The 17,928-nt window shown below is 32.7% G+C and overlaps 1 pseudogene; it reads left to right on the forward strand.

Moving 5' to 3' along the window:
* The window catches only part of LOC132503408 (mitochondrial fission factor-like), a 128,974-nt pseudogene extending 124,252 nt beyond the window's left edge, over positions 1 to 4,722 (forward strand).
* The last annotated feature ends 13,206 nt before the right edge of the window (positions 4,723 to 17,928 follow it).

Genomic DNA, 17,928 nt, shown 5'->3' on the forward strand with positions numbered 1-17,928 from the left:
CTTCTCTAGGCAAGAAACACAACAGAAGTAAAAGACCTACAATAACGAACCCAAAACAATTAAGAAAATGGGAATAGGAACATACATATCGATAATTACCTTAAATGTAAATGGACGAAATGCTCCCACCAAAAGATACAGATTGGCTGAATGGATACAAAAACAAGACTCATATATATGCTGTCTACAAGAGACCCACTTCAGACCTAGAGACACATACAGACTGAAAGTAAGGGGATGGAAAAAGATATTCCATGCAAATGGAAACCAAAAGAAAGCTGGAGTAGCAATTCTCATATCAGACAAAACAGACTTTAAAATAAAGACTACTAGAAGAGACAAAGAAGGACACTACATAATGATCAAGGGATCGATCCAAGAAGAAGATATAACAATTGTAAATATTTATGCACCCAACATAGGAGCACCTCAATACATAAGGCAAATACTAACAGCCATAAAAGGGGAAATCGACAGTAACACACTCATAGTAGGGGACTTTAACACCCCACTTTCACCAATGGACAGATCATCCAAAATGAAAATAAATAAGGAAACACAAGCTTTAAATGATACATTAAACAAGATGGACTTAATTGATATTTATAGGACATTCCATCCAAAAACAACAGAATACACATTTTTCTCAAGTGCTCATGGAACATTCTCCAGGATAGCTCATATCTTGGGTCACAAATCAAGCCTTGGTAAATTTAAGAAAATTGAAATTGTATCAAGTATCTTTTCTGACCACAATGCTATGAGACTAGATATCAATTACAGGAAAAGAGCTGTAAAAAATACAAACACATGGAGGCTTAACAATACACTACTTAATAACGAAGTGATCACTGAAGAAATCAAAGAGAAAATTAAAAAATACCTAGAAACAAATGACAATGGAGACACGACAGCCCAAAACCTATGGGATGCAGCAAAAGCAGTTCTAAGGGGAAAGTTTATAGCAATACAATCCCACCTTAAGAAACAGGAAACATCTCGAATAAACAACCTAACCTTACACCTAAAGCAATTAGAGAAAGAAGAACAAAAACATCCCAAAGTTAGCAGAAGGAAACAAATCATAAAAATCTGATCAGAAATAAATGAAAAAGAAATGAAGGAAACAATAGCAAAGATCAATAAAACTAAAAGCTGGTTCTTTGAGAAGATAAACAAAATTGATAAACCATTAGCCAGACTCATCAAGAAAAAAAGGGAGAAGACTCAAATCAATAGAATTAGAAATGAAAAAGGAGAAGTAACAACTGACACTGCAGAAATACAAAAGATCATGAGAGATTACTATAAGCAACTCTATGCCAATTAAATGGACAACCTGGAGGAAATGGACAAATTCTTAGAAATGCACCACCTGCCAAGACTGAATCAGGAAGAAATAGAAAAGATGAAGAGACCAATCACAAGCACTGAAATTGAAACTGTGATAAAAAATCTTCCAACAAACAAAAGCCCAGGACCAGATGGCTTCACAGGCGAATTCTATCAAGCATTTAGAGAAGAGCTAACACCTATCCTTCTGAAACTCTTCCAAAATATAGCAAAGGGAGGAACACTCCCAAACTCATTCTACGAGGCCACCATCACCTTGATACCAAAACCAGACAAGGATGTCACAAAGAAAGAAAACTACAGGCCAATATCACTGATGAACATAGATGCAAAAATCCTCAACAAAATACTAGCAAACAGAATCCAACAGCACATTAAAAGGATCATACACCATGATCAAGTGGGGTTTATTCCAGGAATGCAAGGATTCTTCAATATACACAAATCAATCAACGTGATACACCATGTTAACAAATTGAAGGAGAAAAACCATATGATCATCTCAATAGATGCAGAGAAAGCTTTCGATAAAATTCAACACCCATTTATGATAAAAACCCTGCAGAAAGTAGGCATAGAGGGAACTTTCCTCAACATAATAAAGGCCATATATGACAAAACCACAGCCAGCATCGTCCTCCATGGTGAAAAACTGAAACCATTTCCACTAAGATCAGGAACAAGACAAGATTGCCCACTCTCACCACTCTTATTCAACCTAGTTTTGGAAGTTTTAGCCACAGCAATCAGAGAAGAAAAGGAAATAAAAGGAATCCAAATCGGAAAAGAAGAAGTAAAGCTGTCGCTGTTTGCAGATGACATGATACTATACATAGAGAATCCTAAAGATGCTACCAGAAAACTACTAGAGTTAATCAATGAATTTGGTAAAGTTGCAGTATACAAAATTAATGCACAGAAATCTCTGGCATTCCTATATACTAATGATGAAAAATCTGAAAGTGAAATCAAGGAAACACTCCCATTTACCACTGCAACAAAAAGAATAAAATATCTAGGAATAAATCTACCTAAGGAGAAAAAAGACCTGTATGCAGAAAATTATAAGACACTGATGAAAGAAATTAAAGATGATACAAATAGATGGAGAGATGTACCATGTTCTTGGATTGGAAGAATCAACATTGTGAAAATGACTCTACTACCCAAAGCAATCTACAGATTCAATGCAATCCCTATCAAACTACCACTGGCATTTTTCACAGAACTAGAACAAAAAATTTCACAATTTGTATGGAAACCCAAAAGACCCCGAATAGCCAAAGCAATCTTGAGAACGAAAAATGGAGCTGGAGGAATCAGCCTCCCTGACTTCAGACTATACTACAAAGCTACAGTAATTAAGACAGTGTGGTACTGGCACAAAAACAGAAAGATAGATCAATGGAACAGGATAGAAAGCCCAGAGTTAAACCCACGGACATATGGTCACCTTATCTTTGATAAAGGAGGCAGGAATGTACAGTGGAGAAAGGACAGTCTCTTCAATAAGTGGTGCTGGGAAAACTGGATAGGGACATGTAAAAGTATGAGATTAGATCACTCCCTAACACCATACACAAAAATTAGCTCAAAATGGATTAAAGACCTAAATGTAAGGCCAGACACTATCAAACTCTTAGAGGAAAACATAGGCAGAACACTCTATGACATAAGTCACAGCAAGATCCTTTTTGACCCACCTCCTAGAGAAATGGAAATAAAGACAAAGATAAACACATGGGACCTAATGAAACCTAAAAGGTTTTGCACAGCAAAGGAAACCATAAACAAGACCAAAAGACAACCCTCAGAATGGGAGAAAATATTTGCAAATGAAGCAACTGACAAAGGATTAATCTCCAAAATTTATAAGCAGCTCATGCAGCTCAATAGCAAAAAAACAAACAACCCAATCCCAAAATGGGCAGAAGACCTAAATAGACATTTCTCCACAGAAGATATACAGACAGCCAACAAACACATGAAAGGATGCTCAACATCTTTACTCATTAGAGAAATGCAAATCAAAACTACAATGAGATATCATCTCACACCAGTCAGAATGGCCATCATCAAAAAATCTAGAAACAATAAATGCTGGAGAGGGTGTGGAAAAAAGGGAACACTCTTGCACTGCTGGTGGGAATGTGAATTGGTACAGCCGCTATGGAGAACGGTATGGAGGTTCCTTAAAAAACTACAAATAGAACTACCATGTGACCCAGCAATCCCACTACTGGGCATATACCCTGAGAAAACCATAATTCAAAAGGAGACATGTACCAAAATGTTCATAGAAGCCTATTTACAATAGCCCAGAGATGGAAACAACCTAAGTGTCCATCATCAGATGAATGGGTAAAGAAGATGTGGCACATATATACAATGGAATATTACTCAGCCATAAAAATAAATGAAATTGAGCTATTTGTAATGAGGTGGTTAGACCTAGAGTCTGTCATACAGAGTGAAGTAAGTCAGAGAAAGACAAATACTGTATGCTAACACATATATATGGAATTTAAGAAAAAAAATGTCATGAAGAACATAGGGGTAAGACAGGAATAAAGACACAGACCTACTAGAGAATGGACTGGAGGATATGGGGAGGGGGAAGGGTAAGCTGTGACAAAGTGAAAGAGCGGCATGGACATATACACACTACCAAATGTAAGGTAGATAGCTAGTGGGAAGCAGCCGCATAGCACAGGGAGATCAGCTCGTTGCTTTGTGACCACCTGGAGGCGTGGGATAGGGAGGGTTGGAGGGAGACGCAAAAGGGAGGGGATATGGAAACATATGTATATGTATAACTGATTAAATTTGTTATAAAGCAAAAAATTTAAAAAAAAACATATGGAGAGGCAAAAAAAAAACCATAAAGGACATAAAAATCTTACCCACTCCACTGAAAGAGAGCCACTCTTAATCAGAGCCTTGAGGTATAATTTTCCAAACCCTTTATTGCTTATCTGTGTGTTTGTATCAAGGTGTTTTATGTTTGTATACAAATATACAAAAATTAAGAATTATGTCCTTAATAGATGTACCGTTCTGCTTTATAACAACATGTCTGACACATTGTTTAGGGACTGCATAGGACACCATTGTATGGCTGTGTCGTAATTTATCTAACTAGGCCCCTGTGTTGAACACTGAAGGTTTTTTACCAGCTTTTTGCTGTTACAAACAGAAGAGAAGCGATGGACAGTTGTGAAGAGCACAGACTGTGGAGTTAAATGGCGTGAGTACCGCGTTCAGAAAAAAGTGGGCCTGCAGGCCTGTGGCGGCTCTCCTTACAGGGCTGGCGCTCGGCTGGCCTCTGGGAACTTGGATTTCGGGATGGTTTCCACCCCGCATGGATGAGGGGATCACTGTGCTTAAACTCTCTGTGCAAACACTGTGGTTTTTGCTGAACTCCTGCTTTCTTTCTGGGTGTCTGGACTCCTGTTGGGTGCTAGGCAGAGGGTGCCCGTGTGGCCAGCCCCCAGTTAAACCCTCAGCCCTGGGTTTTTCTCTAGCGAGCCTTCTTCTTATATAACATCACACTGGCGCTGTCACATCTTGTTGCTGGAGGAACGAAGCACACCCGCTCTGACACCACTGGGAGAAAGTTCTTGGAAGCCTGCATCTGGTTGCTCTGGCCTTTGCCCCATGCGCCCTTTCCCCTTCTCGTAGCCTTTCACCGTGTTAATCCCAGCCAGGAGCACAGCTCCACGCCCTGCGGGTCCTCCTAGTGAATCGGAGAGCCGGGTGCCCCAGGGGACCCCTGACACAGGTTCAAATCTTGGCTCCGCCACTTCACACCTGAGTAACTCAGGCAAGTTATTTACCCTCTTTGTCATTTCCAAATTGTTAATTTGGGTTAAAAAAATAGTTTTATCTTGTTGGATTTTTGTAAGGAATTAAATCAATTAAAATATGTAAAGTACTTAGAAAAAAAAATTACTAGGGATGCCAAGACCCAAAAATGTATGGCCCATATACTGAAGAAAAATCAATCAATAGAAACATACCCAGATAAGAGATGAAAGAATTAGCTGACAAGAACATAAAAAAAATTTAAAAAAATGTTACAACTACAGCCTGAATATATAAGAAAGTACAAGAAAGAATGAGCATGTCAAGGAGAAGCATGGAAAATATAAAGAAAGATTTATATAAAACATACATATTGAAAATACATCATCTGAAAAGAAAAGTAAACAGGATATATTTAACTGCATAAGAGTAACTGTGGAAATAAAGATTAGTGAAAGTAAAGCAGCAGTAGAAAAGATCCAAGATGAAGAAAAGGTAGAAATATAGACAACACCATGCGCTGAAAATCTTTGAAACTGCTGAAAGAAAAAAAATCAAACTTGTATTCTATATCCAGTAAAAAGTTATTTCAAAAGTAATGGCAAAAAGACCTTTTTAGACATAAAACCTAAGATTATTGCTAGCAAAACAGCATTAGGAGACCTGACAGAAAGGACATTTTTCAGGGTGAAGGAAAATGATACTAGATGAAAATTTGGATCTAGAATAAAGAATAATATGGCATGGAAATGGTAAATATGCAGACAAATATAAAGATTGCTTCTTATTTTTTAAGTCTCTCTAAAAGATAACTGACAATGTATTGTAACATATGTAGAAGTAAACTATATGACAACAATACCACTAAGGCTGGATGGGAGAAAATGGAAGTAACTGTTATCAAGATACATTTTTCTGAAGTGACAAATGTTATTTAAAGGCATATAACACACATAAAAGATGCCAACTATAAACCATTAAAAAAGCAAAAGAAAGATGTATAGCTATTAAATCAAGTAAGAAAATTAAGTATAAATATTTATATATATGAAAGAAGGCAAGAGGGAAAAGGAAACAAAGAATTGACTGGATCATTAGTAAACAAGTAGCAAGATGGCAGATGCAAACACAAACAGCTTCATAATTGCATTAAATTCAAATTAAATTAAAAGTAAGAGCTTGTCAAATTGGATAAAAAGGTAAGAGTTAACTATATATCATTCATAAGTAATCAACTTTTAATATAAGTATAAAAAGATACATTACCCTAACACAAATCAATAGAGCTTTGGAATAGCCATAAAATATAAAGTAATTTCAAGTCCATCACCTTAACCACTCGGTCACAACAAAATAAATTTCAAAGCAAGGAATAAATGACATAAATAAGGCATTCCATAAGTATAAATGGATTGATTTTTCAATGGAAACTAATGATCCAAAACATTTATATATCTAATTAATATAGTTTCAAAATGCATAACAAAATCTGAAAGAAATACAAGGAGAAATAAATTCAAAATTATAATTGGATATTTTAGTAATTAAAATAATGAAATCATTAAGATTATAGAAATCTTGAATGACATCAATCTGCTCAACCTAACAAACATTTATAGAACAGTCTACCCAACAACAGGAGGATATATAAGCATCTAAAGGAAACACGGAACATTTACCAAAATTGATCATATCCTGGGCTCAGGAATGGGATAAATCAAAATGGAATTAAAATGATATCAATTTTTATAACGGTATCAATATATTGAAATTAACCAAAACACTTCCTATGAACCTACACAAAGAAATGTGAGAGAAATGTAAATTAAAAGAATCAATGAAAATTAAAACAAAATATATCAAGATTGCTGGGATGCAACTTAAAAGTTGTTAGTAGGAAATTTATAGCATTAAATCCTAGGAAAGTTTAATGATTAAACCAATGACAATGCTTCCACCTTATGAAATTAGAAAAAGGAAAAACAAATATAGCCCAAAGCAAAGAAAAAAGTACTACAGAGCAGAAATAAATGAAATTGAAGAATAAAACATTATAAAAAATCAATGAAACAAAGCTGTTTTTTTATATGATCAATAAAACTGGTAAAACTTTACCCAGACCAATCAGGAAATAAGGATAAGAAACATAAATCCCCAATATCATGATAAGAGAAGTCATTACTTTAGAAATTCTAGACATTTAATAGATAATAGGGAATATTTTGGACAATTATTTATCAAAACTTCTGCAACTTAGATGCAAATAACAAATTCTCACACAAATTACCAAATATTTTTTAAAAGATAATATTAATAGCTCTAATTTCAGCTGTGTAGTCTTCAACAATTTATCCAAACTCTCTGTACATTGCTTCAGCATTTATAAAATAGAGATACTAGTAGTGCATATATTAGAGGATTGTACAAAGGTTGAAAGAATTAATGGGAGGGAGACACAAGAGGGAACAGGTATGGGGATATATGTTTATGTATACCTGATTCACTATGGTATATAGCAGAAACTAACACACCATTGTAAAGCAATTATACTCCAATAAAGATGTTAAATAAATAAATAAATCTACTATAAAAAAAGAGATATCATAAAATAAAATTATAGAACTCAAAAATATATGAACAATTTAAATGTATAGAAATATACATGTTCATATATGTTATAGAAATATAGGAAGTTTTTTTATAATAGAACAAAAGGTAACACTCTGAAATCCCTTTTTTTCTCCTGGACCAGTGATTTAATTTGGTTGGGAACTATAAAGCAACAAATGTCAGTAGTTTCATCTAACAATCTCATTTGGTAAAACAACAATTTAATAAATGCCATAATATGGTAATCTTTTAAAAATTTCTGAAGTTATTAACACATAATCTGAAACAAGGAAAATTTCTGGTTAAAAAATCTGGGCTATACCTAATAAAATGTTTTGAGTTGAGAGAGGGAAAAAAAGTATATGTGTGAGTGTGTATATGTTTGTGTATGCAGACACATGTATACATACATAATACATACATATATACATGCATATGTTTGGAGTAGTTAAAATAGTATAGGAATGCTCTATTTTTGAAAGCTTGGAAGACAAAATAATAAATTCTCATGGACACAATGCCTTTTTGAGAATTTTAACATTATATTTTAATTTCCTCTAGCTTATTAGTTTATACAGGTTTTCTAATTCTCTACTAGACACTGTTGATTATAGTTTTTTAGAAAATTATCTATTTCAAAGGTTTAATATTATTGAGTATGAAAATTAGTCATATTTTATTTTGTGATTTCAATCATATCTATAGTATGAATCATATCACTTTACCAGTATCACCAGTTGGTCTTTGCTTCATTTTATTGTTTACAAATATCTTTTCTTGGGTAGGATCTGAGTTTCTAACCTTTATCATTTTCCTTCTCTATGAAGAATTTATTTTATTTTTTTCTTGAAGGGCATGTCTGTGAGTTATAATTTTCTTAACATTTTGTTTATCTGATAAAGTCTTTATATCCCCTTAATTTTTAAATGATAAATTTTTTGGATATAGAATTCTAGGTGCTTTTTTGTTTCTTAATTTTTTAACACTTTAAATATTTTGCTTAACTTTCTTCTTGCTTGCTTGGTTTCTAATAAATTCACTCTAATTCATATCCATGTCCTTCTATTTTTAAAGTTTTTTTTTAATCTTGCTTCTTTCAAGATTTTTTCTTTGTCTTTGCTTGTCTTCTTGAATAAGATATACTCATATGTAGACATTTGGGTATTAATTTTGCATTGTGTTCCCTGGATCTGTAGCTCTCTCTCCCCCTCTCTATGTAGTCTTCATACCATTAGCTATTTCCTGAATCTGTCACAAAATGGGCACCACTAGAAAATGGGATTCAAGCTATTTTTATTATCATAGATTCATATAACATTTCCAAGCAAACATCTTTGTTTCTATTATTCATGTCTCAGTAACTGTATATATCTTTTTAGTAACAGTAAACCTAATAATGGGACTTTTTCTCAGATTTCTATTCACTTTAGTTGACAGTCTGACAAAATATTATAACAAGTTGCTACGTGTGACTCAAAATATGAGTTAAACAGTATCTTCACCCATCTACACCCTGTTGTAGAGACAGTTCGACTGATCATGCACTTGGATGTCATGACAATGGTAAATAACTATAACGGGTTTAAATTCTTATTCTTAATCACTGTATGTAACTTATAAGTACATTATCAGTAACAGCATTTTGCTGCCTGTACCTGGTCCCTTGTTTACACTTAGCAAAACACTGCTCTAGAGGAATGAAAATTTAACACATTTAAATGTGTGTAACTTCTTTTAGGGAACAGATTATTCACTGCCTCACTGAGTATCGACAACATTTCAGATATGTAATAAATCAAACATTGACAGGGTTCCTGCTCAATAGTTCCATAATAAAACAGAGAGATAAGCAGGAACAAGGATATAATTATATACATTCAACAGTGAGGAAAGTCCAAAAAAGAGAAAGATGTTCAAGTAAGGAGGTACCCTTCATTATTCATTTTTATACCCCTCATAGTAATGACTTTCAGCTAAAACTTATTTACATATGAAATGTAAACATATAAACTACCAGGAATTTTACACACAAATAATACATTGAGCATATGGTTCTGAATAGTTTTCTGTTATTCCTGATAAGAGAAAATCTATCCTGCCAACATCCAAAGGGATTTGTAGACATTTGAGTATTTTATAACCCTTTATTTTTTAATTGAAACCAATATTATAGAAAATACTTAGAATACATAGAAAATACTTAGAAAATTAGCACTGTGCTATAATGATAATGTTTTATCACACAATATAATGATTAGAAGAAGCCCTTTTATTTTTGTGGTTCTATTCTTTTGGTATGTAATTTGTCAAATTTTGCAGAATTAAAATATTTTAATGCTATCATAATATACAATTTTCTCATAAAAACAATACATTAATTTAATTTAAATATTAAAAATGCTATGTTCAACTAAGTTAATGTTATAATCTGTAAACTGTTATTCAATAATTTCAAGTTTTGTGGGGTTTTTTAATTTTAATGATGTAAGTCATTTCCATTCATTAATGAATTTTCCTCTATGGGTAAACTTTGTCCTTTGATAATGGATTGTTTTATTCAATAAATACAATGCATAAATTACTTACAGAAATTTATTTATTATTGGTATTCATCACACTTATAGTGACATTCATTCCCCTCACTTGGTCACACTGTGGTATCATGTTTCTATGAAAAAATATCAATGAGTATGTAAGATCAATGAAGACAGGGACTCAGAAAATAGGATAATACTTGCCATATAATATTCATTCAATGAATATTTGTTGACTGATTGATTGAATGAAACTATGGCTTTGAATACTGGCTATATTGCTAACTAGGGATAATAGTATCCATCTTATCAGAATGGTTTAAGAAGGTCTTGATTATGTAACCCAATCTATCATTCTCCTTTGAGTCTTCTCAGTGGTTATTCCTATGAGTTGCGTGTTTCTGCTGATGATTCTCTGTCCTGCCATTGTCCCATTTCTTTGTTATATGTCATCTCAAGATTGATACTATAAGTCCCTTCAAAGAGGTCTCTTTGTGTTCAATGTTTAGTTAATGCAAGGCAGGTTCCATACATTTTAAGATCCCACATCTTACCTTCATATATACAAAAACTTTACTTATTGAGGAAAAATAAAGATTAAAGAAAACAAGGGATAGACTTAAACTCTACCCTAACCATTAATTTTGCTGTAGTTAAAACTCCCATGCAGTTATGCATCTCATGATCACAATGAGTCAAGAAGACTCAAGATTTTGCTCTGAGCAATAGGAAAATGAAATTGCTATTTATAGAGATCAGGAAGATAGGTTTAGAAGAGAAAGACACAAGTTTGGTTTTAGATGTGTTATTTTTGAGACACTCTCTAGATACTCAGACTGAGAAAGTAGGCAAATGTACATATTAACTGTACTTAGAGAGTGCTGTTTTAGAACTATAAATTGTGTAAACATTGGGTTATACATATATTTAAATTTACAGGATTGTATGAAATCACAGAGGAGTTGTTTGTAGAAAGAGAAAGTGTTAATAAGGAAAAATAACAGAACTAAGAAAGTATTTGAGGAAGTAGAAGGTGGACCAAAAGAAATGACATCTAAGAGCATGTGAAGAGATTGCCATAGGAAGGAGTGGTCTTCTATTCTCTCATTTAAGAAAGGAAAAAAAAATAAAAAATAAGAATATTTAAAGAAAATGTCTAAGTTTATAGTTTATAGTAGATTTGAAATTTGAACACAATATTGCTGAAATTTGAGCAATATCACTGATAAGTACTGAAAATTTATAATTAGTTTTATCAACCTGGATATTATTGCTGACCTTGACAAGTGAAGTTTTGACAGGATGGTGGAGATGATTAAAAGGAGCTTGAGAAATAATGAAAGAAAATAGAGACACTGAAATTAGAGTATAGACAACTCCTTGAAGCCCTTTTGTTTTATAGAATAGAGCACTGGGACAGAAGCTGGAGGGACGTGGGGTCACTATATGGGAAATATCGTGGAATTGTCCCATGATTATAGTAAAGATTCATTTGAGATGGAAAAGATGTTAGTCTAGAAAATATAGTAAATAACTGCAGAATGATATTTTTGATATAACATTTTATTAATAGAAATTATTTTACAATCCTGTTTTAAAATATGATCAATAATTAAAGACAAAATCAAGCATAGTAGTCTCTGTTATCTTCTTGTTTTGAATAAAAATAAAGGGATAGGGAGAAATATCTGAGGAATAAAATGTTCTTCCTGAAACATAAATGTACTGCTGTGGTTAACGATTAACAATAAATCTTCTCTGCTGCTGGAGAGAAGGTGCAAATGTGAACATAAAAAAATGTTACCATAACTGTCTCTTTCTAGAAATCTTATAATCGTACTACTATGCCATAGGTCATTTAATCTCTGCAGTCTCAAATTCTAAGTATTTGCAAGCAAAAATAGTTTAAATGCATCTCATACTGTAACTTTTGAAGAAATACACTCAATATGTGGAGTAAATAGTAAAGATTTATGTTACCCAGGGTCATAACATGAGCCAAATTGACTTTTTCATCAATTAAAGGTTTTACAACTATGCAGTTATCTGTTTTTAATGAATTTTGTGTCTGAGACACATATAATTCACACTTACTAGAAGTACCTGTTGGAGGAGAAATGATGGCATTAGGTCCATCACGATTTCCTATTGCAAAGTTTCTTTTAATTTCACTAATTTTATCTTGATGTGTAGAAACGAATACTGAGCTCTCATAATGTGCCCAGGCTCTATGCTCAGGGCTTTGAATGGATCCCCTCATTAGATCTTATTCAAGGAAGGGGAAAAAAAAATTGAAAGTAAGACTATTTAAAGAAACAGCCTAGGCTTATATTTCTAGTTTATAGTAGATTTGTAATTTGAACCCAAGAATCGCTCTTTCCCTAAAATCTGAATATTCAACCTGTTTCTCATGAAGTAAATGATGGAAGGGAATAACTGAGGAAATTTTAAATTATGCTTAATAGAGAAAACAAGAAGTTGTCCCTTTAAGAGTAATTCCAATTATGTACTGCAAAGAAACACACAGGTAGGCAGGATTATTTGATCACCTTAGACATCATTTTACTACTCAGAGTAGAAGGCATTCTTTGCATAAGAGGGAGTGGAAAAGTGCAATAGGAGATAGTGGGAGGAAAATGTTTGGTTGAACCACCAGGAAAGCAAATATTGATGAACTAACTCTGTGAACCTGACTGGAGGCTGTACTGAGGGCAAGATTTTACACAGACTCTATCTGCCCATATCACTAGTAACCACCTCACTTTTCATTTTTTCCCCTAGCCCATCTGTCCACTTTTCAGTGCTATGTCCAAATGTTTTATTTGAATAAATATTTATTAAGAACCTATTATATGCTGGGCACTCTGCTAGACATTGGCTATATAAATATGATTATGACATATATTCTACTGAAGAAAACATAACACCAATGACAAAAAGAACATTAACAAAACATAGGATTCAAGTGCAATGATAAAGATATTAATTCAAGTGCAATAATTACAATGTTTGGATGAGTGCAAATGCAATGGACCTCAGCATAAGGAAGTTCTTCTTAAACAAAATGAGAAAAATACAAGGTATCAGATAAATAAAAAATGTTTTGATAACACGGATATTAAAAATTTCTGCTCAGAGAAGAACATCTTGGGCAAAGGTATACATAGAGTAGAATATAATAGGAGCACATAAGCCAACAACTACAACAAAAAAGAACCAAAACCAGATAGCCCAATAGGAAATTGGCTGAAGGATGTAATGAGGCAGTATCCAGGGAGTAACTCAAATTCTAGTGAAACTATAAAGTGACTTTTAGCTTCATCTTTATCAGGGTAATTAAAAGATGAGACAATAATAAGTATCACTTTGGAACAACCAGAAAGACAAAATTAAGATGCTGTATAATGCAAATATTTACCTAGGATATACATGTAGAGGAACCCTTATACACTGCTCTTGTGAGAATGTAAGGTGCAACCATTCTGGATAGGAGGCAGTCACTGTGAATAATCAGCCAAATTAGGTACCAAAAAAAAGATATGATCTGGCAATCGTGTTCCTGGATGTTTATCTCAAAGAACTCTTAATCATGTGAGGGCCAGTGGGGATGTTCATTTCAATACTATTTCTGGTAATAAGAATTTGTCCAGTAATTTGGTATCTATTGCTTAAAGAGTGAATAGGTAATATATATTAGATAAGCACCCTCAAGTACCATGAACAATTAGAAACAACATAGCAAATGTACACATAGAAAAGAAGATACAACTTAAAAATGTACTATCAATTGAAAAAAGAACAGAAGGATATATGTAACCAAAACATTTACATAAGTTAAAGGTAACATTAAACATATTATGGATAGAATCATTGTCTGTGGTGGAGGGGAATCGAAGTGAGAAATTGGGATAAAGGAGAGTAAATGAGTAAATCAGAATGATGTTTATGTTCCCTGAGGTGGGGAAATATTATCAAAACCCACTGTTTTTGACGTCCTTATAAATAAAGAGAAAATAAATTGAATGGGGTGATGTGATTTGACAGGCATGGTTTCGCTTCTTTGTAAAATGCATTGTGTGATACTACATAATGTATCTAGGGCCTCAAAAATTTAAAACTATACACATATATTAAGACATTATCAAAGAGAGAGAAAATCTAGTCAGTTTTCAGGGTCACACATAATCACAAGGAAAATGAATCAGCTTCAGAACACAGTCATTCCTAGACCCTCAAATATTGACCAATGTCTGCCACAATTATCTCAAATGCCCACAATTACTAACTTCCTTACAGTGATCTTTTTTCTTTAGATCTCATTTTCCTGGATTTTGTATTATATGAAAAATGTGGACAGGCATACACTCTTTTTTTACAATACATGTCAGTATTCAAGGGGGCAAAATACTGCACCAAAAGTTGAGATAGAGCCAGCTCAAAAAAGTGGAAATTAATTCAAGATTTCTGCTTGTAATTGGTTAAACATTTAGGAAAACTACTTTCAAATAGTAAAAATTATAAGTTCTACCATGAATCAAAGCCCATTGTGGCTGAATTGTAAGGTCATGGGTGATACTGACCTGAGATCTCCAGGCATACCAATTGCACATTAATTCAATGTTTTCTAATATTATAGTTATAGCAGAAATGAAAGCACATAGCTAGAATACTCCCAAGACTTATATATTATGCAGGCAGCACAGAACAATGAATATAAATCTCCTCCCAGACATAGCAAAAACCGACCTTACAAATCTGCCTTTACTTTAGGTAGCAGAGGGATTAAGGATATAAGAAATTTTCCTAGATAACTTCCCAATGTCTTGATAAATGATGTCATCCATCGTTACTAATGTGGACTAAGGAATGGAATTAATTATTTTGCAATCATGATCTGGTACAGAGATCAAGGTCATGTTATTACATCAGCAGAACATTGACCAGTTGTGAATTATTCTTGATGAAACATCCAATTCTTAAATCTTGAGCTGGTAGTCACTGGAGGTCTATTAGCAGTTATAGATTATAAGGCATTTTATACAATACCATTATTGACAGCTCCTACATACTACCTCTGTGAATTATCATAATGTACATGGCTTAGGAAACTAACCTCTAAAGAATATTAAGCATTTGGGTGGAAGATTTAAGGAAACTATCTGTGTGCTTATTTAGATATACTTGAGTATTCAGTATTTACAATCTTTATAATAATGCTTCTCTATATCTTGAAATACAACAGCATAGTCAGTCTATTCTCACCACTTTGTTTTTAAGTACAAACAAACTTCAAATGATATCAGATAAAATAGTTAACATTTTATCAAATGTCAAACATTAGATAAAATTAAATTTCTTATTAATTTCCAATTTATAAATACAAAGTCACCTGGAGATGTCATTTTCTTTTATATGATCCAGTTATAAGACTTTGAGAACCTGAGCATTAAAAAAAAGGAGGCAAGACATTGGAATAAAATCTCCAAGGTGAATCGGGATTTCATGAAGTCAACCTAATATGACCTGACAATTCTAAAAGTTTTCTTTTTTCTAACTCAAAAAAAAAACCCGATACCAATAAATATCCAATTATATCAATAAACTAGCAAAATATTGGTACTGTGAATTTAGTACCTAAACTGCATTTTTCTTAAAGACAAGGTTTATGTCTCTTTTCTTAGACAAGGAATTACTAGCACATATAATTGTGTCTCATGTGTAGTAGCTCTTCAGTACTTGCTTAGCAAATAGATGTTTAAATTAGAATATCTGGTTTTCAGTATCTCTTATATTTTATATTGAGTATGGGATCTTTCCAAGTTTTATTAGAGCAATATTCTTTCTTTATTATTTCAAATATATTACACCACAGAGCTCAGGACTGCAAAGAAATTATAAAATCTTTTGGAAAATAATTATCATTTACATAAGTTGAAAATCATAAATTTTGTTTGTGCTACATAAGATATTAATACATATTTCAAGTAAATTGAGCAATCCTCCATGTATGATTTATAATGTATGCTCATAAGGATTTATGCCTATATTGTTAAGAACACTTTAAATGTCTATTTTTAAGGGTCAGTATAAAATCAAGGAACATCATCAAATATATATATATATATATATATATATATATATATATATATATATATATATACACACATGTGCAAAAATATGTATATTATAGGGAGACATGGACACAGAGAGAGAGAGAGAGAAAGAGAGAAAATGTAGTTTAATAATGCATGTTCTGAGGAGAGAGCTGAATTATCAGGAACTACATTACCAGTGTAATGAAATAAAAAAGTAAAACAAAATATCCTTTAAATCATTAAATGTATAAAAAAATTAAAATATTGTGATGTATTAGTAGGTTAAAGTTTAAACAACAACAATAAACCATTATGTGACAATCTAGGAAAACGTGTCATTCATTTTTGGGGAAACAATAGAGAAAAATGATTTTGACTTATGTGTGATTGTACTCCAACAAGAAGAGGGGGAAAAAGTACTGGTATAAGTCAGATGTGATATTTGAAAACAAATACTGGCTGTAACATTTTTGATAAAAAATATCACATTGAGCCACCAACTCAAGAACTCTATGATACCCAAAGAGTGTAAACGCAAATAAAACCACAAATAGATAAATAATACACAGGCACTTGAAAATTAAAAAGAAAAGAAAACAAAAATCTTCACATAGCAGAAAAAAAAATATTATCTATGTTATTCTTTGTATATGGGAGTCTTGTCCACATTGGATGTAATTTTACTCCTGACTAAATAAATATCTCAGCATAACTCATACATATATGCACTATGATACATGTTTAAAAATGGCCATAGAAGATTGTTACCATCAAACAGGAATTAACTTATTGTCTTTTGACAGTGAGTTGATAAATTATCAAATTATGTTAAACTAGGATACAATACATAATAAAAATGCACAGAATAAAAATATATTTTAAAACTATATTGAGTGAAATGAGTCAAGACAGAGAAAAAAGTTGCAAAGTGAGTAACTCTATTTATATAAAATTTATGTTTTGTGTATATGTGTGTGTTTGTGGGTGTATTGCATTTTGAAATAAAAGTTTTAAAACCTATCAACTCCCATATTAATTCTACATTGCTGCCACAAACTTATTGACTTAAAACAACAGAAAAATATAATCTTACAGTTCTGTAGGTTCAAAATTTCACACAGGTCTTGCTGGGCTAAAATCCAGGTGTTAGCAGAGTTGTGTTTCATTCTGGAGGTTCTCAGAAAAAGTTCATTTTCTTGCCTTTTCTATCTTCTAGGGGCCTCCCACATTCGTTGGTTTGTGGCCCCCTTTCCTCCATCTTTAATGTCATCAATGTTGTTTCTTTCTGACCATTCTTCTTTAATCACATCTTCCTTTGATTGTTCTCTTCTGCCTCCCGTTTCTACTTTTAAGAATCCTTGTAGTTACATTAGTCTCACCTGGATAATGCAGGTTAACCTCCTTATGTTAAAATCTACTGATTAGCAAACTTAATTCCATCTGCAACCTAAATTCCTTCTTGCCACAAAAACTAACATATTCACAGATTCTGGGGATGAGAATATGAACATCTTTGGGGAGCTGTTATTCTA

This window comes from Mesoplodon densirostris, chromosome 2 (assembly GCF_025265405.1).
Source record: "Mesoplodon densirostris isolate mMesDen1 chromosome 2, mMesDen1 primary haplotype, whole genome shotgun sequence".
Classification (NCBI taxonomy): Eukaryota; Metazoa; Chordata; class Mammalia; order Artiodactyla; family Ziphiidae; genus Mesoplodon; species Mesoplodon densirostris.